Source organism: Dasypus novemcinctus, chromosome Y, assembly GCF_030445035.2.
Source record: "Dasypus novemcinctus isolate mDasNov1 chromosome Y, mDasNov1.1.hap2, whole genome shotgun sequence".
Classification (NCBI taxonomy): Eukaryota; Metazoa; Chordata; class Mammalia; order Cingulata; family Dasypodidae; genus Dasypus; species Dasypus novemcinctus.
The window spans coordinates 8032177-8058304 of NC_092216.1; the positions used below are offsets into that span (position 1 = coordinate 8032177).

General features: G+C 42.5%; 1 long non-coding RNA gene and 1 other non-coding gene across 2 annotated transcripts in view; both read left to right on the forward strand.

The window, feature by feature from the left end:
- The window catches only part of LOC105746872 (uncharacterized), a 105311-nt gene extending 79701 nt beyond the window's left edge, over positions 1 to 25610 (forward strand). The window contains exons 2-4 of the long non-coding RNA XR_009184489.2: positions 17245 to 17329; positions 22321 to 22416; positions 25476 to 25610. This is a non-coding gene — a long non-coding RNA (uncharacterized lncRNA). The remainder of the gene's footprint in view (positions 1 to 17244; positions 17330 to 22320; positions 22417 to 25475) is intronic.
- Positions 10663 to 10769, forward strand: LOC139438418 (U6 spliceosomal RNA). The gene has a single exon (XR_011648094.1). It is a non-coding gene; the product is annotated as a U6 spliceosomal RNA (small nuclear RNA).
- Positions 25611 to 26128: the final 518 nt, after the last annotated feature.

Below are 26128 nucleotides of genomic sequence, written 5' to 3' on the forward strand. Positions count from 1 at the left end.
GACAATGAGCACAAACAACAAGCAAAAACAATGAGCAAACTGACAAGGGTGCCATCTCAGCCCAGCCCAGGAGGTACTGTCGGGGAAGGGATCCCTTTAGCAGCAACACCTGAAGCCATCCCTAGAGGTTGGCATGTGATTAGGGAAAGGAACATACTCCAGGCAGAGGCAGCCTTGCAAAAGTGCTGCATTATTAAAATGTTGCAAATAATTCACACATTTCTGTTGCAAGTGCAAATTCAAAAGTCTCTGAAGAACTGTTGGCAATAGGTACCAATATTAAAAATGTATTGATTATTGAAGAGTTCTACTTGAGAATTTTTACTAGAGGTATACTTCTTTGTGTGTAAGAGTGTATGTGTACAAATTTATTCATGCCCTCTCTTTTAATAGCAAAGGATTTTAAACAACCTAAACCTCCACCAGAATAAGACTAATTAAATAAAACATCATAAACCCAAGGGATGGAAATGCCACTATAATGCAATGAAAAGAAAAAACTTTCAAGATATGATCTTAAGTGAAGAGAGTAATTTGTAGATCAGTGTGTCTGGTATGCTATACCTCATGTAAAAAAGGGACAATTAAAACAGACATCTGTTTCTCTCGTAAATTCATGAAGTTATCTGAAAGTACATATCAGAAGCTAAGAATGGCATTTGTTGATGGTATTGGTTTTTGGACTCTGGGAACTGGATTTTTGAAGTGAAGGGTGCAAGGGAGATTTTTATTGTATAACTAAAAAAACACGTTTATGATGGAAAAATTCGAACATGTGAGATAATGCTAAATGCCTATATACTGACTCCAAGCTTCTTATAATCAACCAAGATTTTCATCACTACCTCTAGCCATTTCTAACCCAGAGTTGATTATTTTTGAAGCAAATCTCAGACATCTTATAATTTTACATATAACCATTTTTAATATAAGTGCAATACCATTGAAACACCTAAAATAAAAATAATTCCTTAAATCATTAAATATCGAGGCTGTGCTGAAATTGTTCTACATCACTCATATTTTTTATTTTTAAACATTCATTTGCTTGAATCAATGTTCAAATAAGGTCCATTCATACCAATTAAGGCTATAAATTTCCTTTTAAGTACTTATTTACTCAAACAAATCATGTTCTTCTAGGTACTTCTTTATTTTCATTATGAATTCTTGCTTAACCCATTAGGGAGCTTAAAGTGCGTGTGTGTCTGTTTTAATTTCCAAATATATGATGCCTTTTCAGAGTTTTTGGTAAATTGTAGGTATTATAGTTGGAAAATTTCAGATTTTTTGAAATTTGATGAGACATACTTTATGGAACACTTTTGATTAAGTTTTAGAAATATTCCTGGAATGCTCAAAATGAATATGTAAGCCCACTAGCTTGAGATTATTAACTGAATTATTAAAGCATTTTATGTTAATATTATTTTTTTTGTCTCGATGCCAATCCCAGAGCATTCTTGCAGCTTGCATAGAGTGTGCAGAAGTGGGTTTGTTCATTTCTGCTTTTGTTCTGGCAATTTTACTTTTACATATACGGTGGACATAAAATTAGATGCATACAAATTTTAAATTTCTATATCTTCCTGAGAATTTAACACATTTTCCAATATAGGCAACTCATGGTTTCATAGGACTGGCTTTTGTTTTTATGTTTAATCTGTCTGATGTTGATATAGTTGTGCCTCTTTCCTTTGGGGAATTTTTGGCATTTGATTTTCCATCTATTTTCCCCAAACTGTTTGTGTGTTTATCTTTTCAATGTAGAGTTTAATCCATTTACACTGTGTTTACTGTTATAGCCTAATTTACTTCCACCATCTTCTATTATTGTGCTTTCTACTTGTATCACGTGTTGTCTTTTTAGTTCTTCCCATTTTGCTTTGTGATTGTTATTTATTTTAGGTTGACTGAGTTTTCCCATTCCATTTTCTTCTCTCTTGCAGTACAGAAGTCTAATTTTATTCTTTTAGTAGATAATCTAAAAATGTTAACGTTAAAGGTATTTATTGAACCACCTACAAGTTTAAAGTGAATGAATAGCATTCCCCTTCTCTAGAGTGTTACAAAGACCACAGGAAGCGGGTACAACACTGTTGAGGGGCTGAAATTTAGGGGCTGCGTTTGATGACATGACCCGGACTCCGCACATGCAGCTGGGTTCCTCACTTGAGGATGGACTTCGGGGTGGTGGGTGCCTAAGTGCATGTTCTTGTGTGCTAGGCCACTGAATGCAGATACCATAAATGGGTTGGCTTAGCAAGGGAGTTTATTTGCTTACAGTTGGAGAAGGTCCAAATCCAGGCCTCAGCAAGGTGAGGCTTCCTTCCCAAAGACCAGCTGCCAGCGAGCCGGGACTCGGCTGGACTCCTCTGCCACACGGTGAGGCACGTGACAGCCACCTGCTGCTCTCTCCCTTCTCTTCCGGGTTCCACTGCTTTCAGCTTCTTGCTCCTGTGCCTTCTTTTCCTCTCCTTGTAGTCACTCCATTTATAAAGGACTCCGGGATAGGATTGAGACCCATGCTCACTGAGGTGGGGCACAGCTTAACTGACGTGACCTCATCACGAGATCCCGCTTACGATGCGTTCACACCCCCCAGGGATGCATCAGATTTAAGGACATGTTTTTCTGGAGGGACATACAGCTTCAAACCACCACTTCAAATAATTGTGCGTGCATGTGCATGTGCGTGCATGGATTCAGGATTTACCTGTGTGGATTCTTATTTATGAAGAGTGAACAGATTTCATGTTCAAAGGAGTTTATGGCCCAAAGAATATATCCCAATGATTGAGTACAGTAAATGTCTTTGTTGCATTTGGATAGGCTTTTTAATGTAGTATCTCATCTTCTTCACAAATTTACTAGCTTCCTACCTTCCAAAAAGCTAGCGTCCACTTTAAAATTTCTCCAGCCTAGTGCAGTGCCGTGAAGAGAGATGGATCACCAAAATGACAAGATTAAATAGGCATGTTCTGAGCATGTAATTGTAATATGCAACCACATCAAATAGCAGAATTAAGCAGATTTGTATAAAAGCAAGAATGGAATTGCGAAAAACATGGAAGACAATGCACCTAGAACCCAATAACTAAAAGAATCTTCACATGGAGAGACACTGAAATCTCTGCAATAGTTATAGATGGAAATGCTGTGAGAAGCTTCTGTAGGACACAAAGCAGGATCCAGAATCAGGACAATGGATAAGCAAGAGGTCTTGGCGAGGCCCATAGGTTTAACTCCACTGGCCACATCTGTCTTAAGCAGTTCATTAATTCCTTCCTGAGACGGAATTTGTATTAAAATTGGCACCAGCATGTGGTCATACGTCTATTTGCCAAGGTCAACCATTTAGCAGAACGCCTATAAATTACCTGACAGTGTAGCCTCTGGCACTCACTCACAGCAGATATTTTCTGTCAGCTTTATACACTTACGAAGTAAAAAGTCCCTGTTAAAAGTTTTTCAAAAATAGATGCCCCAAAGGTGGACTCGAGTGGTAATTTTTCTGCAGGACTCTGGCGCTGAGAGTGGTGTAGCAGATAAGCCTTGAGCTGTTTTCCAGGCACTAGCACACGGTGAGAGGAGCTGAAAGGGCGGAGGTGAAATGCACTCCAGAGAGGAATCAAGCTGGACTGCAACTGGTGCAAGGGAAGAGCGTCTCTTTTGTGTTCAATACTAAAATCATTTTATCCATTTAAACGTGTATTTATATACTCGTGACGTTAATGTGCTCTCAAAACTTTTTTCATGTAAAGGGACCGATGGTCCTGATGAGGAAAGACCCACAGCTGGAACGCTGATGCTGATGGAAACACCTGGCAATCGTGAAAGCGGGTGTGGGCCACGTCCAGGCGTTCACAGGGCCGCAGGATCCAGCAGACTCGTGGCGCTCTTCGGCGCCCGTTCTTGGTGGCGTGCCCCTGGCCGTTTAATTCAGTGCTCCCTTACCTCACTTCTCTCTCACAGAGCCCGCTGCTTCCTGCACCCAGGGGCTTGCGTGTGTGGCCAGGAGAAGGTGGCTGGAGCCTGAGGAGCCCAGCTCCGCGGCCTGGACCTACGTAAACGGGCACGACAGGGTGGACGGCTATCAAGCATGCCGCTCTCTTGAGCAGGCCTTACGGTCCTGAAGGCCAAGCGTGCCCTCATCATAACTCAATCATGCCCAGGTACAGATCAGATTACAAGCATAATCCAGTATCTACTATTAGAATTCATCCATAATATCAAATTGCCACACCCCCATGGAGGGGTGGAGTTTAATGGCCTGGACAATGTGGAGTCTCCACACCTTTCATGCTGTGGCCTTCAGGTGTTTGTTTGGGAGGGCTGCAATAACACAGCTCAGCCAGGAAGCCCAGGAAATCAGGACAGTGGGCAGCATGGCTCGACCTGTTTCCAGCAGGCCCACGAAGAAAAGGAAGGGGCCTCAACATAGGAAAGACACACTGGCAGGAAATCTTTTGTCCTTTCCTTATTTGTGTCATGCCCTCCTTGGTCAGAAAGAGTCTGTGAGAACAATTCTGAAACTGAAGTTAGCCTAAGGCCATGAAGAGAGCTTTTTCAGGCCTAGAAGGCCATATGGAGTCTTTCTGGGAACTGCTGTTCATTTTCAGCGTTAACACACTTGGTGGACATTTTCAAAGGGAAGTCATTAGACATATGTCAAGTGAACCTGCATCATTTCAGTAACACCTCTTTCGGAGAACAATACATCAAAAGGAAGGTAATAAACAAAAATTTCACTAAGGAGTTAATTCTTTCAAAAAATTTCCTAGCTCTATTCAGTAGCAAGAGACTATACTCACCGGATAGATATTAATTAAAACAGTTATAACTTTACAAACATTGCATAATAACCAAACTTCAAACCCTGTGTCAACTACTTATAGACATACAGATACATATTCATGTATTTGCAACAAAGGAGAGAGAAGCAGTAATTACTTTTCCCGTATTTCAAAGGAAGGCAATAAAGTATATTCTATAATGCAAATGAAGACACTAAAATTTCAGGAGCTTAAAGAACTTGCTCACAGTTACAAAATCCTTATGTAACAAGGCTTGAATCTCACTTGAACTTAACCATGACCATATCCTTTCCCTGGTTTACACAAGTAAAGAATCATGGAAGAAAAAAACTAATAAGTGAAAATGGCCAACTAAAGAGAAGCAAACAATGTCCGGAATAAAATTACCCATCATAAAGATCCCTTTTTTTTTTTTTAACATAATGAATCATTCTGCTTAACATATAAATAAGGCCCATCTTCATGATTGTTTCATGAAGTGATACACTTCATTTTACTTTCTTTGAGGAATTTTTCAAAGGAAAACAAGTTGGCTGGCACAGAATGAGTTCCATTCATGGATTTAGATCAGGAGGTTCTTCTGTAAATGGGTACATGTATTTAAAAGATATGTCCATATAGATATGATGAGGCAGGTGGCAGATAGCAGAGCAAAAGTGGTACAGCATCAGCATTCATGATTTCAAAGAACAGATTTTCATGCATGTTTGGGAAAATATGAAAATACTCATGCACACTTTACCTACTTCACATGGATGTGTTTCATTCCGTAAGTGATAAATGTATTTATGACTAATAAAGAGCAGAGGACAAAGAGAAATGTATGCAGCATCAAATGTCTTTGGCCACTGGGTGTCATGGTTTTCTCCTGTAATGGTTAAGCCTTCAACCAGAAACTATCCTGTATTTCACTACTACATGGGCTAGCACTTTCAAATGTACCTTTTATTAGACAATGCCACAATCCTTTTTTTCAGGTTCTTATGCTATTTCTAAATACGTTATTGGTATCCCTTTCTCCCTGAAAACTGGCCAACAAGTATTAAATCTCCAAATGTCTAAATGTCATACAAGTGCACAGTTGTTCTCGTTCTGGTCGTAGTCGAGTCTCACTGTACCAACCCCAAACCTGAAGAGTCTGCACAGTGCATTTATATGTGTGCGTGTTGGTACACGTTTTGAAGAAGCCTTTGTTATGCAGCGTTTTGGGAGAACAACGCTTGGCCTGAGATGTAACGACCATATTTTGCTCCCTAATTGTTTTGACTTCTGCTTCAGTCTACATATGTGTTGGCAGACGTACTGTAGAACCGCACCATCAATTACACCCAGACAACTCCATTTCTTCTCTCTGGAGTTGGGTGAGTTTGCCAAGTCAGACAGAAGTGACTTGATGTGACAATTAAAAACAGTTGTGCTTGTTCCATAATTGGCTTGCTACTGGACCTGCAGAAAAGAGCTGGAAGGATGGAACGTGCCAGAGAAGACGTAGCAAGGCACTCGGAAACGTCCTCGCGTTCTCTCCTCTTAAAGTCTGGTTGTTGCCCTAGCAGGAAAGGTAAACCTGATGGCACGACAGATGAGTTAGAAACCAACACTGAAGACTGTGATGGGATATGTGTGGAGCAATAGTTGGAAAAGGTGAATTTGGGGACCTGGGGCTATTTTATTTCTTTTTGTCATTGCTGTTGCCATTGCTTTGTTTAAGACAAAGTCAGGAAAATATCCAAGTTACCATTGCCTGAACCTATAAGTGACATTTTTGCAGAGCCCACTTATTATGGAAAATTAGTTAATTGCTTTTTGCTAGTAATGTGGCCTTCCTTGCTTTTTATTTTTTTATTTTTATTTTTTATTTATTTATTTTTAAAAAAGATTTATTTATTTATTTAATTTCCCCCTCTCCCTTGGTTGTCTGTTCTTGGTGTCTGTTTGCTGTGTCTTGTTTCTTTGTCCGCTTCTGTTGTCGTCAGCGGCACGGGAAGTGTGGGCGGCGCCATTCCTGGGCAGGCTGCTCTTTCTTTTCACGCTGGGCGGCTTTTCCTCACGGGCGCACTCCTTGCGCGTGGGGCTCCCCCACGTGGGGGACACCCTTGCGTGGCACGGCACTCCTTGCGCGCATCAGCACTGCGCATGGCCAGCTCCACACGGGTCAAGGAGGCCCGGGGTTTGAACCGCGGACCTCCCATATGGTAGACGGACGCCCTAACCACTGGGCCAAAGTCCGTTTCCCCTTCCTTGCTTTTTAAATAAGGGGTTGACCATGGAGCCAAGAGTCTCGAAAGTTACTGAGAAAAGTAAAACAGGAGGAGTTACCAAAAAGTGCAGCTTAATGGAAGGTCTGAATTCATTTGAATGCAAATATTTTCCTATTCTAATTATAAAAATGCACCTAAGGCTCAATTGTCTCAGATCCATGTTCACATTAGTTTGTTGATATGGTTATGCAAACACAGTCAAAGAACAATGTCAGAGTCGAAATATGCTACTTAGGGGCACAACTTGTTATAAAAAAATTAAAAATAAAAACCAAGGGCAGTAAAACAACACTCATTACACATTTTTAAAGTGCTTGCTCTTTGACTGAAACTTAAATTCCACCCCCAGTGAAACTGCCGCCCCCAGTGGAAGAGTCATATTCTGCCAAAGAAGTGTCCAAAATATGCCATTAAAAATGCAATTCATTCTGTGAGTAGACCTGCTCTACCTTCTTGTTCAGAAATGGTTTCCCTGACACTTGGCCAGTGAAAAGGGGGCTTGACTGGGGCAAGGTGGTAGCAGGTGTTTAGCTAGCACTCCTGAAGAGGCAGGTGCAAGGGATGGCTCAGGAACTGAGAGCATGGTCCCGCTGTTAGGATTTAGCACATGGGGGTGCAGTTTGGGGGCTGATGAGGGGAAGGCACAGCACATGACGAATTTGGAGCGTAAAGGAAGGAGCAAGTATCTTGGTCTCTTTTCCTTTTTTATTGTGTGAATGTATCTATAACATAATACTTGCTTTTTAAGACACAAAGAATCATGTCCTTTGCTTAAGAGCAAGGGAGACAGAGAAAGGAGAAAGAGGAAAAGGAATGGCAGGGACATTAATGATAGTAGTTACAGTAATTAATGCAGTAATTTAGTCACGTAAATTTAGCTGATTTGGGTTAGGTTAGGTAATATAGAGGTGATGACAGTTTGCATGAGGGTGGTACTGGCTGAGATGGAGCAAACCAGGCACATCTGAGAGATGGTTAAGAGACTATACTGTCGAGATGCAGTATGATTTGTTATTTGGTGGTGGGAGGAAGTTACTGAAGGGAATCGTCCATAACATCCCTCAGGTTTCAGGATTGCACGGCTAGGTGGACAGAGAGCAGCTGTTAGAACAAGGCTGGCCTAAGGGGAAAGGTTATGAAATCTATTTGGAAATGACGAACTAGAGTTGTCTTTGGGACCTTAGTGGGGCCATTGGTTATTGGTGGGAATCTCAAAAAAGAAGCATGAACTGGGGGTGGTAAATGATGTCACGATGTGATTCAACAGCCGAAGTAGGGAGAAAGCATAGAGTAAGAAGAAGCAAGGTCAAGGACTGACTCCTGCGAAACCCCAACAAGTAAGAGGAGGTGCAGCCAAGGGCTAGTGTGTTAACTCAGCACTCCTACTTCCCTCCCTTCGTGCAGGAAATCACTCCCACATACGTTTCTTCTTGGACATGTTTTTCATCCCATGTGGCTTCCTTGTGTTCTCCTTGACTCCACCCTTCTGGCCACAGTTAATTGGCTCAGTGGTCAAATATGACCAAAAGAAATAATTTAATGATCTTCATGGCACGTTTCAAACTGGAGCTGAGGGAAGACTTTTGCTTTTATTCTCCTTGTAGACTTGGAGATAAGAGAGATGGAAACTTGAAGCTATGCGGCCTCTCAGAAACCATGTTTCCTACTGATGGGCTCATCAGAGACAATAAAGCCAAGGCGCAGAAAAAAGCAGAGGCACCTGCACTTCGGCAGTGGAAAGCAAGAGCCCATCAGAGAGACGCACAGCCTGAATCCTGGTAGAACTCCACCCCTTCCCTGCCCTCAGCCGTCCCTGAGCCATCATTTTCACCTTCCCTCCTACGGTGCCCTCCCCCAATAGAATTGGTTCAAGTTAGGGGGCTTCTGTCATTGGAAAGTGAAATAATGGCTCACCCTGATGGAAGTGGCCAAAGCAGCAAAGCAAAATGACAGGGCATGCTCCAACCGGGAGGGAGAGAGCCAGGGGCTCCGTGGCTTCAGGGACGGACAGGAGGTACAGCACCCCGAGGGTGCTGGATGCTGTTGAGGGGTCAAGAGGAGGACGGCTGGAAAACGCCCACTGAATTTGGGAAGATGGAGATACTGGCGACCTGAGTGAGAGCCAGCGTGTGGATTAAGGAGTTGAAGAACAATTGGAGTAGTTTGAGAAGTAAAGTGGAAGTAAGGAAATGAAAAAATGCAACTGGAGAAATTATTCCAGGAATTGATATAATGATGGCTGGAGAGGGTAAGTCAGAGCAAAGAATAATTTTATTTTCTTTTTTCTTTGTTTTCTTTACTTTTTCCCCTTATGTTTTCTTTCTTTCTTTCAAGATGAGAGCCTTGAAGATATGTATACCCAGGGGACCTGAATCTCTGGACTGACCACGTGATAGCCAGGCGCTGAGCCTCAACAGACTTGCAACTCCTACCCTCTGGTTTATTGGACTTACCCCACTCAGCTAACATGGAGGTGAAGAAGGTCAGTCACCACCCCAGGGAGCCAAGAGTGCCTACAACTGCAAGCAGGGGGATTGCATCCAGCATCCATGTGGGATCTAAGCCCCCTCTCATATATAGAGTTGGAGAGGACATCACCATCCCAGAGTCCACAGGATGGAGGGACAGAGTATGGGTTAGAGTGGATTTACTGATAGTCTATTTATGAACAAGCAGTCAGCAAGGAGAGAAGATGGGGTCCGAGAAGAAGGTATTTTAAGAAGCTATTTTGGAGATGGAACCACAACAGAAAAATCAAGTAGCAATTACATGACCTTGGATGCAGACCAGGGCTTGACCGTTGTGGGAGACGGGAGGGTGAAACTCGAGGTGTGAGAAGGAACGTGCTCCCAGTGAAATGGTGCGAGGTGATAAAGCCCCAGCAGAACCCTGCACGTGACAGACTGCGAGCACGTGTCCAGCGCCTTTCTCCCATCAGTTCTGCATCTATCGCGTGGGGGTGGGGGCGGGGTGGGAGGAGCCCCCATCTGATTAATTAGGACTACTCTGAGAGAACCACCAGAAGAAAATGAAGAACTACTCAAAACAGAACTCACATTTTGCAATCTGGAAATGACTGAATTTGAAGTTTGTTGAAGCAGCTGGTAACTTTTATCCTAAGAGAATCATACTTGGAATGAGGGAGAAATGTCAGAATTATACTCCTCCCCCTGATGACTGCGGCTGAGGCCAGGGCACACATATTCCTCCATAAGAGCCAGGCAAAATGCAACAGAAACCTACAGCACAGGGAGACTGGTCCTCAGGAAATATGGGGTAAATAAATGGAGAAAGTCGAAACAAAATGTCTCCTAAGCAGTGGAGTTAGCTGGGGCATTCCACTGCATCGTGGCTTGAAGATATCGTAGCTTGACGACATCTGCCTAATGGAGGAAAAAGAAACTACATTTATATCCTCTTAGAAAATTCACTCCTCAGTGCTTCAGGCTGCACAGAGACTCTGAACAGATCTAGACATACACAGGGATCATCAGGTACTGAGAGGAGTCACCAGTTCCCTCAGTGTCTGTGGAGGGGTCACAGCGCAGACAAATTTAGCTGCCATCTTCCTTCACAAGAGCGTCTCAGTGCTCGCTTCGGCAGCACATATACTAAAGTTGGAACGATGCAGAGAAGATTAGCATGGCCCCTGCGCAAGGATGACATGCAAATTCATGAAGCGGTCCATATTTTTGAGTGTCTGCCTACCACATGGGAGGTCCAGGGTTCAAATTCAGGGCCTCCTGACCCGTGTGGGGAGCTGGCCCATGCGCAGTGCTGATATGTGCAAGGAGTGCCATGCCACACAGGGGTGTCTCCCGTGTAGGGGAACCCCATGCACAAGGAGTGTGCCCTGCAAGGAGAGCTGCCCCTCTTGAAAAAAGTGCAGCCAGCCCAGGAGTGGCGCCACACACATGGAGAGCTGACGCAGCACGATGAAGCAACAAAAAAGAGATACAGATTACAGAAATCTGGTGCCGCTGAAAAGAATACAAGCGGACAGAGAAGAGCACACATGAATGGACACAGAGAGCAGACAACGGGGCGGGGGGAGAGAAATAAATAAGAAAATAAATAAATCTTTAAAAAAAAAATAAGTGTCTCAGTGGAGAACTAAAACCTCCTCGATACCGTCGGGACAATGGCGCTCATCAAGAGGAGGTGTGTGTTGAAGACCTACACTCTGAGGACAGGAGGAGGCTGCCTGGCCAGCTGTGCCACACACCACTCTGAAGACCGGAGTCTTCAAGCTGCAGAGATGACCCTGAGACCATTTCAGGCCAGGTGACACATCAGCAATGGGAGGCACCTGCCTAAAAGGTGCTTCATCATGACAGCATTTACAGAATCGTCAGTGTGGGCAGTGTCAGCTGTAACTGTAGGCCATCATCTCCTAGTTTTAAAAGCGCTCACACACTCACTGTAATGGAGGGCCCCGGGCATGCGAGAACACCTGAGCAATCGCCTTGGTCCTGAGGCTCCGACGTCCCCTACGGGAGAGGCAGCTGTGCGTGGCCCGAGCAGCAGGCCCCGGCGCTTGTCCACGTGCATTTCCCAATGAGTATGTTATCGTGGCCTGCCGTGGCTGCTCGCAAACTCTACCTGGGGACATCATCTGTCTTCCCCATAGCATCGAAATCCCCGCCTTGGGCCCAGGACTGGGGAGGGGCCGATTTCCTCCGAGAGGCTCAGCCTGGAACAGTGTCCCCGGAAGGGCCCCCACCCTGGGAGGGTCAGAAAGGCCTGGCTGGGAGGGTCATGGGGAGGCAGGGGTAAGTGCACGGAGGGGAGAAGGGGCAGGCTGCAGACGGGCGTTCGGGGATGGAAAGGAGGAGGAAAGGAAAATGGGAGAACCTCAAGACAGGGAAGTTTGAAGAGAAGGGATCAAAGACAGCCAGGTAGCTTGAGCAGAAAACTGAGAAGCAAATAAAGGATCCGGTGAGGCCTAGAAGAGCAAAAGAATAGAAAAGCAAGAGAAAAAGAGAGTGAGAGAAAGAGCGAAAGAGGGTGAATCACGCAGCCAGAGGTACACGGCTGGAGCTGCACTCACACACACACAGGAAAATATGAACATGTACCATCCTTCTTCTTCTATGGTTCTGTCCCTATAGAAATAGAAAGAGCTTCATACAGTAACATTTTCAACAGTAAAATATAGCACTCATTTTATAATACTCAAGCTAATTCTAGGGAGACCAAAATGAGTTTTCAAGAGCCATTGTGGTGTTCAGGTTAAATTTCAGTCCAGAGGCACTGACCGGATGCCGCGTGTGTGTCAGGCCTGGAGAGAGTGGCCAAGACACAGTGGTATCGGGCTGGTCCTTTCAGGCATGCCTACCAATCACTAAATGCAAGAGAACAGTCCATGTGCTCTGAAACAAAAGCCTTCAAGAACTCAGGGATTCCAACTAGCCGAGAAGTACACCTGAATCGAGAGAAGCATGTAAATGCTCTGTCCGGAGGAGAAAGCCGAGATAAAGAGGAAAGGAAGCACAGTTTCTATAGTAGCTGAGCGGGAGCAAGGACTCCAAATCAGGAGAACCCCATGACCGTGGCTGGAAGAGTGTCCTATTTGGCTAGGACACTGGGTGTGTGTACGATGAGGGGCCAAAGTTAATGTGTGAGGTGGGGCTCGGAAACTTCCAGAGATGGCTTGAAATGCTATTTGAGGAGTGCAGCTCTTGAGTGGGTGATGGGAAACACTGGATGGTTTAAAATGAAAGCAGTCAAGATTGCAGTATTCATGATGGTGAGTAACTACATAAAAGACACAAAGGCTCCTCCCGCAGAGCAGAGCCACAGGTGCTGAGAACTGTTCTCCGGTAGCAGTATACCCTCTGCGATCGAGCTGCCGGATAAGACTTTCTGTGATGGTTTGGGGGCCCATATCTGCACTGCCCAATATGGAAGCCACTGGCTGCATGTGGCTACTGGTCACTCGACATGTGGCCAGTGCAACCGAGAGACTTCACTTTTAATTTTACTTAATATTAATTAATTTAAATAGTCACCAGCGGCCAGTGACTACCTATTTGGCCAACAGAGCTATACAGGTAGAGTGGGGAAAAAACTCAACTTAGAAAAGATGTTAAGTGTTAACTTAAGAGAGATTTTAGCCCTTTGAGGTCAGTAAGTTTCTTTCATTTCCAGTTCCAACTCCCCATCGGGTTCATTGTCAGAAACTTCTGCCTGATGGTGAAACTGGATGTTTAGAATATTGTCAAGGGCATCCCTGACCGTGGAATGGACTAAGAGTCTCAGACCCCATCTAATTGGGCAAATCTGCAGTTTCTATTTTTCTGTCTGTTACGGTTACTTGACCAATTTTAATTGAACGCTTTCGTGTAGTGTTTATCAAATGCCCTCAACCTTTTAAAATGCTTTGCTTGGTAGCAGGCTCCTTTCTGCAAGTAGGTTTCTTCTGGTGGCCTAGAGAAGTGCAGCTCTGAAAAGTCATTTCATGCTTGGGGATTCATGCTGCTGTAATTGATTTCAGTGTCTGGCAATATAAGGTGAGAAAACATAGACACAGAGAAAGGTCATCACTGCAAATGAGAGGAAAATGTTTATTGTTATATGGAAGGCAAGAACAGAAATGACAGGGAGGGACTTTTTAAAGGAAAGCCTAGCGAAACCAAGGGATTCCAAACAACAAACAGAAGACTTTCAAAATCATGTCCATACTAACGGAAAAAAATAGTACTGATAATATCTAATATCTAGTTTCCACATTTTTGGGGGTGATAAGTAATGGCCCAGAGACACACATTTGACTCTCTGAGTTCCCAAATCCCACCTGGCAGGGGCCCTGACAGACTGTCATGAACCCCAATGTCTAAAGGGAACAGAGTTCTAAAAAATAATTGCTTAAATCAGATGAAATGACCTCAATACTATGTTGGAGGAAAAAAGCAATCCTTATTCTCACATAGGTTGTCCAGAATAGAGAAGGAACTAACAAGGTGTGGTGGTTTGAAATTATTTTACGAATCCCCAAAAGAGAAAGATTATGTTTTTGAACTAACCCATTCCTGTGGGTGTGAGACTGTTTCAATTGGACTACGTCACTGAGACGTGACTCGGGCTGAGTCTCCGCTCTCTTGCTGAGACACACGGAGAGAGACGCAGAGGAAAAGGGAGCCACCATACTGATCCTGCCACGTGAGAGGGAGGACTCCAGTTCTGTTCACAGCTGAGCCCAAGGCGAGAAGCCCCCGAGAGGCTCCCAGAGGTGAGGCCAGGGTGAGATGAGCCCTACGCCTGACAGCTTGCAGCTGAACTTGGGAAGAAAGTGGGACAGCCAACACTGACAGAGGAGGCCCAGAGGAGACAAGCCCTGAGACTGGTTGCTCACAGCTGAGCTCCACGAGGAGACCAGAGGGGAAGGCTGAGACCTCAGCAGAGATGGGCAGCCACCTTGCTCCACCACGTGGCAGCTGACTTTGGGGAGAAGGCATCTCTGCTGATGCCTTAATTTGGACATTTCACAGCCTTGGGACCGTAGGCTTTTACCCCAACTAACTCCCCCTCATAAAAGCCAACCCATTTCTGGTACTTTGTATCAGCAGTCCCTTGGCAAACTAAAGCACAAGGACAATCTTAAAATGGTGTGACAACAAAAATCTCAATTTGTGGATGAAATTCCAATGTGTCCATTCACAATTTGAGCTGCTTATGTTTTAGGCTGATATTTGATAGGAAAGCAGTTGGTTATTTACATGTACTTCATTTCCAAGTGAAAAGAAATGAAATTAAGCTCTTCTGGATTAAAGGAAAATGAGAATTTTTATCAACATCATCTTAATATATCATTGTAAATTTAAATATCTCAAGAAAAGAGAGTGAAGCAAAGAGCAAGCCATCCCAATCTGAATTCTAATTTAACTCTCTTAGCATAACCGATTAGATCTGGAACTCAGGTCGGTGGGGTTTATATTGGGTAAATGTGTCAAAACTAATGTAAGGCCCTTGGAGGGAGAAAATTATGGACTGAGTTTTATATTAACTTCAGGGATTCAGTTGGTTATGAAGCAGCTCCTTCTTCCAACAATGTATAAGAAAGAAAATTTTCATTGTGATATTAAGACTATACTCTAAACGAAAACCTAATTTTGTAATTTCCATTCATTAAGTCTTGATGTATTATGTTACTTAGAAAAAGATAATTTTTCTTTGAAAAATGTTTTATAAGGTTGGCTTTTGTAGATGAAATCCTAAGAACACTGTCATCCTTTGAACTCTTGGTACAGCGATAGTAAGCAGAGTATTTCAGGATGTAATCTACACCCAGTCAAAAAGGAGAAAGGCCCTCTCATCCTTGGATTCTCTTCTCAGAGTGAAGAGACTTTGCTCATGAAATCTCCTCTTTTACCTCAGCCCTTCATCAGGAAATCCCCTCTTTCATCTCACTGGCCTGAATGGATCACACGGCATTGCTGAACCAATCGCTTTCAAAGGCGAAGCAACCAACCCTTTTCTCTTGCTTCTCAGACTTTCTACCTTCACAGAAAGTGAAATTCTGTAGCGCACTCTTTTCAGCCTGGAGCGTCTGGGCACCCACTGCCCTTCCCAGTTACACCCTCTGTGAGGCACACGCCTGAGCGGCCTCACATCAGGCCCCCTCAGCCCAGGGCTGGGTTTGAGTTCACCTTCCCTGGGGTGGGAGCAGAGCAAAGCAAGGGTGGACAGAGGTGAGCGTGGGAGAAGGACTGGGGAGGGGAGACGGCAGGGAAGGATGGGTAGGCGGAGAGAACCCACTGTACTGTGCTCCTCAGGGATGCAGGCAGCACCCTTAGATGGCAGTGCGAGAGGAAAAGGAGGATGAGGGCGCACAGGGAAAACGCTGCTACCGCTGGAATTTAGTTGATGAGCTTTCAACAGCACTGTACTTAAAGCATGAAATATTTATTTAAGGACATTCTTGGGGTGAGTAGGGTGGTGGGGTGTGGGGTATATGGGAACCTCTTATATTTTTTAATGTAACATTTTTTGTGATCTATGTTCTTTTAAAAAAAGGCAAAAATTAAAAAAAAAAGCGAAATGTTTAATGTGCACAAGTTGCCATCACATAGGAATTTTTAAAGAATTTGGAACATTTATTACTGGAAAACGTTTGAGGATTTCTACTCCATAAATGCATTGTCATATAATGAAAGTGCTTGGTGACCACAGTATCTTGGAATTAAGATGTTTTACTTCTTCGGAGAGCCTGATACCTATCTTCACATTAAATCTTAGAGAATTCTTTTTAGTTCTTAAAGAAATATAATACCGCCGCCATTCTTAAGTCAGATAGCTATTAAGATGTGTATTAAAACATCCTAAATGTTTTCTTAAGCGATGTTAGATAACAACGTAATTGTATTACCTGGATACAGGATTATATCAGCACATGTTGTAAACAGATCATTTTCTAGAAACACAAAAAGGGCAGGGATGAACTTCATTGCCCTTACCCTAATAACCTGATACCAAAATTGCTTTACTTCAAACCCTTTAAATCAAGTAAAACTGTCTACTCATGTGCTTAGAGAGTTGTTTGCTCTAGATTTAATCTTATAGCTTCTTAGACAATTTTCTAAAAGTTTGAACTTAAAGGTAAGATGTCATTTGATGCATTTGCTAATCATTCTCAACACATGACTACTCTGTTTAAATTTAGTTCTCTCAAAAGAAAGTTTTAATGCTAACCTCATGTTCTTTGAAAATTCCTTGTACAGTTTTTCTGGGATTAACCTCCTGAGAGGAAATGGACTTCCCTGGTCTGCAGCGAGAAAGGCAGGAATAGGTAGAGAGATAGCTAGAGTTGGGGTGGCCACTTCTACCGTCTACCTTCTGATGTTTTATACATCATGGGATATTAAGGTTCAGCCAAGCAGGTGTCTGTACTATAATATATATTGCAGGCATGGCGAAGAAGAGACATAGAGGTGACAGATGGGGGCATGTATTAGAAAACAGAAGAAGTGTAATGCATCACTTTAAACCCCAAATGCAGCTCCAATAAGGATTTACACAATCCTGGGAGGTCCCAGGAGTCAGCTGTCTTGAAACCTTCTCAAGGTTATTTATTATTAAATAAGTAAATAAATAAATAGCCATGATTAATTTTGTTTTTAAAGATTTATTTACCTCATTTACTTTTATAATTTTTTTTAACCATCCCCCAGGTGATTTTCTCATCTGTCTGCTCATTGTTTGCTCACCTTCTCCAGAAGGCACCAGAAAACAAGCCCAGGACCTCCTACATGGGAGGTGAGTGCCCAACAGCATGAGCCACATCTGCTCCCCTCAACAACCTTTAAAAATGCATTCTGTCACAGATGCAATGTGATATTTTTCCTCTTGGGTTGAACTGGACAAATTCATGGGCAGGGACCAGGCTGGGCTGATGAATACCTCAAGAACACATTTTCTGCTCTTAAGGAACAGGCAAGTGGGAAAAGAGATAGGATGTTCATACTGAACGTAGACCCAGTTTACGTGTGATACTTGCCAAATGGGTGGTACCACCAAGGCCATGGGATTCAGAATGAGGTGGCTCAGGAATGGCATCCCCAGGGTTTCATGGGATCTGAAAAAGAAGAGTTGGTCCATAAAGGGGAGGTGAGGACTGAAGGGGCCAAGGCAGGCAGAAAGAATTTCATGATGGCAATTGGGGGTAGAAACTGGAGGAGAGGAAATGGATGCCATGTTTTCCTATGAATGGTTCCACAGTTAAACTAGGATTTTACCAAATGAGGTTTTATATCCTGATTCTTCTCTAAGAGAGGACTGCTTAAAAAACAGAGACAAAAAACAAGGGTTTGAATGTTTGTTTTCTCACTCTTTTTGTCCTTAGAATAGTGGAATGTTCTGTAGCCTTCTGCATATTGGTTCACTTTCCATGTCAGAATAGCCTTTTCTTGAGGAGATGATCTCTTTCTGGAGTCTCTAAACAACTCAAGGGCCATGAGGGGAATAATTTGCTGGGAGATTTTTGATGATGGATTCAATCTCTTTAAATGTGATTGGTTTGTTAAGTTCTTGTACTTCTTATAGCGTCAGTGTAGTTGGTTGTGCATTTCTAGGAATCTGTCCATTTCATCTAGGTTGTCTAGTTTATTGGCATACAGTTTCTCATAATATTATCTTATGATTCTTTTTATTTCAAACGGGGTCAGTCATAACTTTTCATTTCTGATGGTATTTACTTACAGCTTCTCTCTTTTTTTCTTTGTTAGTCTAGCTAGGGGGTTGTCAGTTTTATTTATCTTCTGAAAACAACAGCTTTTGATTGTGTTGATTTTCTCTATTTTTTGTTCTCAATTTCATTTACTTCTGCTCTAATCTTTATTATTTCTTTCCTTCTGCTTTGGGATTGGTTTGTTGTTCTTTTTCTAGTTTCTCCAGTTATTCGACTAAATCTTTGAGTTTAGCTCATTCATCTTTTTTAATATAAGCATTTAGGGCTAGAAATTTCCTTCTCAAGACTGCCTTTGCTGTATCCCATAAGTTTTGATAAGTTGTGTTCCTGTTTTTATTTGTCTCAGTATATTTATTGATTTTACTTGCAATTTCTTCTTTGACCCACTGATTATTTATTTAGGAGTATGTTGTTTAGCCTCTACACATTTGCAGATTTCCTTTCATCCTGTCTATTTTTGATTTCCAGTTTCATTTCATTATGATCTGAGAAGGTGCTTTGTATAATTTCAATCTGCTCATATTTATTGAGAACTGCATTGTACACTAACATGTGGTTTATTCTGGAGAAAGATCCATGGGCACTTGAGAAGAACATATAACCTGCGGAGTATGCATGCAGAGTTCTGTATATGTCTGTTAGGTCTAACTCGTTTATCATATTGTTAAAGTTCTCTGTTTCCTTGTTGATCTTCTGTCTGGTTGTTCTATCTAACAATGTGAGCGTGGTGTTGAAATCTCCAACGATTATTGTAGAGAGGTCTACTTGCCCTTCAATTTTCCCAGAGTTTGTCTCATGTATTTTGGGGCATCCTGGTTAGGTGCCTAGATATTTATGACTGTTATATCTTCCTGGTGGATTGTTTCTTTTATTAATATATAATGGTCTTATGTATCTCTTATAACTTTTTTGCATTTAAAGGCTGTTTTGTCTGATAATACAGCTACGCCTGCTCTTTTTTGGTTATAATTTGCATGGAGTACTTTTTCCAACCTTTCACTTTCAGCCATTTTGTATCCCTGGGTCTAAGGTGAGTTTCTTGTAAGCAGCACATGGATGGCTCATGGTTTTTTTTCACCCATTCTGTCAGCCTGTATCTTTTCATTGGGGAGTTGAATTCATTCACATTTAATGATATTATTGGAAGTACACCATTTATTTCCACCATTTTATTCTTTGGTTTTCCTATGTTATATCGTATTTTTGTCTGTCTGTTTACTCTTTCAGTTAGCCTTTATGCTATTTTTTCTTCTATACTCTCCTCTAAGCTTCTCTTTCCTGTCTTTTTCTTTCAGATTCTAAGGCTTCATTTAATATTTCCTGCAAAGGTGGATTTTTTTTTTTTGCAAACTCTCTTAACTTCTGTTTATTAATATTTTATATTCATCTTCATATTTGAAGGACAATTTTGCTGGATAAAGAATTCTCAGCTGGCAGCTTTTTCTCTTTCAGTTCCCTAATTGTATCATACCACTGTCTTCTTGCCTTCATGGTTTCTAAAGAGAAATCTGTGCTAAGCTTACTGGATGTCCCTTGTACATGATGGTTTGCTTTTCCCTTGCTGCTCTGAGAATTTTCTCTTTATCTTTGGCATTTGACATTCTGAGTAGTATGTGTCTTGGAGTAGATCTATTTCGATTTATTCTGATTGGGGTACAGTGCGCTTCTTGGACATATAAGTTCATTTCTTTCATAAGAGTTAGGGAATTTTCACCTATTATTTTCTCAAATACTCTTTCTGCCCCCTTTCCCCCTTCTCTTCTCTTTCTTGAACTCCTATGGCAAGTATGTTGTGTTTTGTGTTGTCATTCAACTCTCTGAGCCCCTAATACTTTTTTTCCATTCTTTTCTCTCTCAATTTTAATTTTTCTGTCTTTGATATCACTTATTTTTTCTTCTATTCTTTTGAATCTGCTGCTGTAGGCCTCTAATGTGTTTTTTTTAATCTCACTTCTTGTGTCTTTCATTCTATGAACTCTGTTACTTTTCTGTTCAGGATTTCAAATTCTTCTTTGTGCTCACTCAATGTCTTCTTGATTTCATTTATCTGTTTAACCATATTGTCTTTCAACACATTAATTTGATTTTGGAAATTTGTGCACATCTCACTAATTAGTTCTCCCAAATTCTGCATCTCTTCTGGGGCTTTGATATATTACTTTTCTTGGACAATATCTTCTGTTTTCTTAGTATGGCTCTTAATTTTTTGCTGATGTCTAGGCATCCGATAGGATGTAGTTTACTCAGATGCTCAATTTCTATCTCTTTTATAGGGATTTAGTGGTAGGAGGCCGTGTGTTACCAGTGCTTTCTGATTCTTGGCTCAACCTGGATTGTTAGGATTGCACCTGCTGGTTGCTTAAAACTGGGCACTGCACCCATTAATTGGTTGTAGATACACTTCCTAGGGCCTTGGGAGGAAGGCTATAGAAGCTGGAAAATGCCTCTCATTTTTTATTTTTTTTGCATGCACTTCCTTAGTCTGCCAGCAGATGACGCTCCTTGGCAGGACTCAATTCAATGCTCGGTAGAGTGTATTTCTTGCTACACAGACCAGATTAATGTGATACAGCTTCCTGTCTGGAGCCAAGAAGCCTTGTAATTTAAACTTTCACAGACTGTTCTCCAGCTTTCTCTGGCAGCCCCCTCCCTTTTCCTGACTAGGAAATAGTTCCACTTCCCTCTTAGTCCTCAACAATCAGTCCCAGTTAGTAGGGAAGGAGATTGCGAGGGTCGTATATATTTAGCCCTTTGCTGGCTCCCAAGGCAAAAATGGCCCAGCCCCACCTGGCCTGGAAGGGCTGGTGGGACACAGCAGACCAAATTTGTGGGTCACAAGCTGAGTCAGCCTTAGACTGTGTCCCTCTCTCTCTCCTTTCCTGGGGTGGTGGATCCCTGGAGCCCCTCTGCCTGTAGTCGCAGGTCCAGAGGCCTGAGAATTCTGAAGGGACTTTGGTATGAGGGACGGCGCTGGCAGCAGCAGCCGCTGGTTTCAGTTCACAGTTCTGTGGCTGCCATTTCCCTCCTTTGACCCTCTCTCCTCTGGGCAGTGCCCAGCCTTCGCCTGGTGTCTCAAACCCTAGAAGATCTTTTTCTGGGATGTTTCAGCCTGTCCTCTAGTTATTTTTCTGGAGGAGAAGAGAGTTCCTTGTCTTTTTAGTCCACCATCTTCCCAGAAGTTCCCAAGGGGAATAATTAAGACACAAAATTTAATTCCCCTTACACATATTTGAAATAGATTTTCCGATGACTGTGTTGTTTAATTAAATGAATAAAAAAGGGTGTTGTGATTTCAGAAATGCGGGGTCTCCCCATGGTTGACCATTTGACCCACTAAGTAATGATGTGGCCTTGCTCTATGAAGCTGCTCTCTGGAACAGGGAGTACATTAGAGCAACATCTAAATGGACAAGAATTAAATATATGATCAGTGCCCTTTTGTCTAGAGAATATTGTAATAAGATATCTGTACCACAATCAGCGTTAGGTTTATTGTGTTGCAAATTCTTTGGTGTCTTTAAAATAATCTTTGAAGCCATCTTTTAACAGGTGTTCATCTCTCTTAGCAATTACAATGCTCAGACAGAGCTTGAGGGCAGTCAACTGGAGCTCATGCTCTAGTTCATTTGATAAAATGGCGCAGTAAGACCATGAAACAGCCCCTAGCTACGCGAAATTCCCATCCTTCCCTCAAAGAAAAAGGGTTATTTTATAGCACTTATTTGTACAGGTATTTCCAAGAGATGAACTCAGGGTGACCTTGGCACCTCCCAGATAATTGGAGCTGTTATATAAGTGAGAACATGTTGTAAAAACATATAGAAGACAGTCACGTTGTAACTTCTGCAATGGACAGCCGCTACATCATAGCAACATTTTCCTCATTATTTGCTGCAGTAAATACAAACTGGAGCCAGGAATGACTACCTTTAACATAAATAACATGGCCAGCGGCTCCTACTAAGAAAGCCAAAGTGCACACCATTTTCTAATATGTCTCAGGCTTGACACAGCTCTGCCTTCTTTCAGGTGAGAACCCTGTGTTTGCTTCCTCTTTCAGTCTCTCAGGACTTCTGAGTTCAAAGGTCCTAAAGCAGGAGAAGCTGCAGACTTCCAGGGTCAGGGGCCCCGATGCAAGCAGGCCATGTGTCTGAAGGTAAGGCTGAAGGGGCAGTAGGAGCATGTGTCACCTGCACTACTTTGTGTACAGGAATATGGAGGGTTTGAGACACTGCCCCGAAATTCCGTAGACTTCTCCCAGGGCTGGACCTTCAGCCCACGTGGGCTCTCTGCGCCTCGGGCCCAGGTGGGGTTTTGAGGGATGTCTTCAGGGGTACCTTGGGTTTTGGGTGATTGCTGAAGGAAGTCCATAGTCTGCAAGGCAGACTGATGCTCATTACAAGATGGAGACCAGGCAGGGGTTTGGGGCAGAACACACAGTTATTTCTACAGCAAGGTGTAAAGATGGACACTCATAGTAAAACTGAAGTTAAAACAATGCTTTAGTCACCATCTATTTTTTTTTTTTTTAAAAAAGGGGGGGTGGGTGGGCAGTAGTCTTACTTGGTTTATTACATTGACCTGCAGCTACTGGAATCCTTACACTATTATGTAAAGTTTACTTGAATCACCCTAACATTTATATAGGAATCTCTTATATTATACTTGAAGGTTTTCTATAAATCTGGAAACAAGACTTTTGAACATTTTCTGTGGTTCTTCTAAATCATCTTTGTCTAACGGAAATACAATACAAGTCAACATTTGAGGCACTGATGAAATTTTTAAAGTTCTAGGCACCACGTTAAAAAAGTAAGAAACCAATGAAATTCATTTAATATTATATTTTATTTAACCCAATATATACAAAATATTATTTCAACAGGTAATCAACATAAAACTGATAGGGATCATTTACGTTCCTTTTATTCATAGTAAGTCCCTGAGACACGGGGTGCATTTTACACTTGGGGCACCAGGCTTTAAGTGCTGAACATTCACATGTGGCAGGTGGCCCCGCATTTGACAGCACTGGTCCAGAACACAGTGGGTGTGGGTGGAAATACTGAGAAACTGCTTCCTGCCCCAGCCTCAGCCTCCTCCCAATACAACCATTCACAGAAGGGATTCAGGGTAGAAAGGGCCTGCTTAGGATTTTATACTACTGATTTAATGCAGGCACTTACTAAAGTTAATCTCTACTTCTAATCACAAGATCTTCACCCCAAATTCCCTTTGTCACATTAGGCATTTCTTGGAACTATTTAGGGAGTGAAATTTTCGAGAGATAAATGTGCACACTGAATGAATTTGACCTCAGGGACAGATCCTCTTGTTTAGGATGAGCCAATTTGAATCAATCTTCAGGGTCCTGTGCTTAACTTGGAAAAGGTCAGATCATCTAAGGGGAAACCAGCATGGAACTTTTCATCTGAAGGTGTGTGCCGACTCCCATGGAAACAGAGCTGGCAGGTACCTAATATGTCACCTAGGGAAACGGACTTTGGCCCAGTGGTTAGGGCGTCCGTCTACCATATGGGAGGTCCGCGGTTCAAACCCCGGGCCTCCTTGACCCGTGTGGAGCTGGCCATGCGCAGTGCTGATGCGCGCAAGGAGTGCCGTGCCACACAGCGGTGTCCCCCGCGTGGGGGAGCCCCACGCGCAAGGAGTGCACCCATAAGGAGAGCCGCCCAGCGTGAAAAGAAAGAGCAGCCTGCCCAGGAATGGCGCCGCCCACACTTCCCGTGCCGCTGACGACAACAGAAGTGGACAAAGAAACAAGACACAGCAAATAGACACCAAGAACAGACAACCAGGGGAGGGGGGGGGGGATTAAATAAATAAATAAATCTTTAAAAAAAAAAAAAATGTCACCTAACACATTCTCCTCTTTTCCTAGACAAAAAAAGAAAGCAACTGGGTCTCAGGGAATATGATCAAATCACCCAGAACTCTGAAAATTATTTTAAAATTAAACAAGCTCTACCCATCATTTTAGATATTTGTTGTGCTAAAATGTAGTAAAAATACATAATTATGTAAGTAAAGCAAGGGCTTCCAAAATTTACTCTAACATGCTTTTCCCATAACCTTTTTTTCTTTTCTTTTTTAAAAATTTATTTCTTTTTTCTTTTTTTTCCCCTTAACTTTTTCTTTTAAAGATTTATTTATTTATTTCTCTCCCCTTCCCAACCCCACTCCCCCCGTTTGTCTGTTCTGTGTCTATTTGCTGCGTCTTCTTTGTCTGCTTCTGTTGTTGTCAACGGCACGAGAATCTGTCTCTTTTTCTTGCATGACCTTGCTGTGTCACCTCTCCATGTGTGTGGGGCCATTCCTGGACAGGCTGCACTTTCTTTCGCGCTGGGCGTCTCTCCTTAAGGGGCACACTCCTTGCGCATGGGGCTCCCCTACGCGGGGGACACCCCTGCGTGGCAGGGCACTCCTTGCACGCATCAGCACTGTGCATGGGCCAGCTCCACACGGGTCAAGGAGGCCCGGGGTTTGAACCGCGGATCTCCCATGTGGTAGACGGACGCCCTAACCACTGGGCCAAGTCCGCTTCCCTTTTCCCTTAACTTTTAAAGTCTCCTTAGACTTGTATGTGACATTACAAAATTAATTCAATTTCCCCTTTCATGACAATAATAGCCGATCACATATATGGGTTAGGACCACACAAAATACATGCACTAAATAAGAAGTAAGCCATGACGCTGCAAGTGCAGGTCAGCACTCAGGCTCTTCTCTACAGTACGTGCTAAGACTTGTCAGCACCTAATAAAAGATGGAGTAGGGATGGGTGGGGATGTTATGCTGTTTGAAATTGCAAGGTTCATTTGTCAACTTAGCATTTTTCTTTTACCTAGTCAATAAAATAAATGGTTGTCTTTTTTGATACCCATTTTTTAAAAATTAAAAACTAACAAAGCATGCAAGACATATTACAGCTGATAATTTGTCAACACGAGGGACAGGAGACCTTGGCAGGTTGTGACTGTGATATTTCTATATGACTTGGATTACCATCCCACCATCTTACACTTTAGAAATGCATTAAGAGGATACAATTCTAAAAATATAGACATTAACAGCATTTGAATCCATATAAGCATTTGTCCAGGACTAGGTGAGAGTTAACATTTTTAATATTTTAATATTCACATATTTTAATTGGTAATTGGAAGTTGTCCCGTGTCTTTTAATTCACTGCTACAGACAAGCAGATACAATCCTGGGGAGATGACTGGACTTCCAACCCAGAAGAGAAAGCCCCACCCTGTGTCCTGCCGTGAAGTAACTCTTATTTTTGGCAAGACATTAAAATTACTCACCTATAAAGAAGAGTTTCTTTCCATCTCTACAACTTAAGGAAACCTCGAGTCTCATAGCATCTGACCCTAAATATCCTTGTTTTGCCATGTATGTCATCTAAGTAGTGTGTGGTTGGAGAATAAATCATGAGAGAATGGAAGAACTGTGGCTTTTGAACTGTTCTCTTTCACAGAAACTCCTTCCTCCTATTTAGCTGTTACTACCAGGTGCCTCTGAAGCTGAACAGAACTGCATGTTTTATAAGATGACATCTATGAAATCACCCTCAGGGCAAGGATTGTGCATGTTGCTAATTTCCCCTCCCTTCCTTAAAGGCTTTTTTGGTTCTTTGGCCTTCTTCTAGCAATTAAATAAATGCTTGGCCTGCTCAAGATACTCATAGCGTTTTTACCAAAACTAGGATTCAAATGCTTTTTTCATTTTTCCATTCTTTTTAACAGTGGTGTTTTTATTACTTAAGTTATTATAGTAATGTTATCAAGGGTTTAAAAATGTATAGTGGGTCTTCTATTTTAGACCAAAGACTCAGTTACATG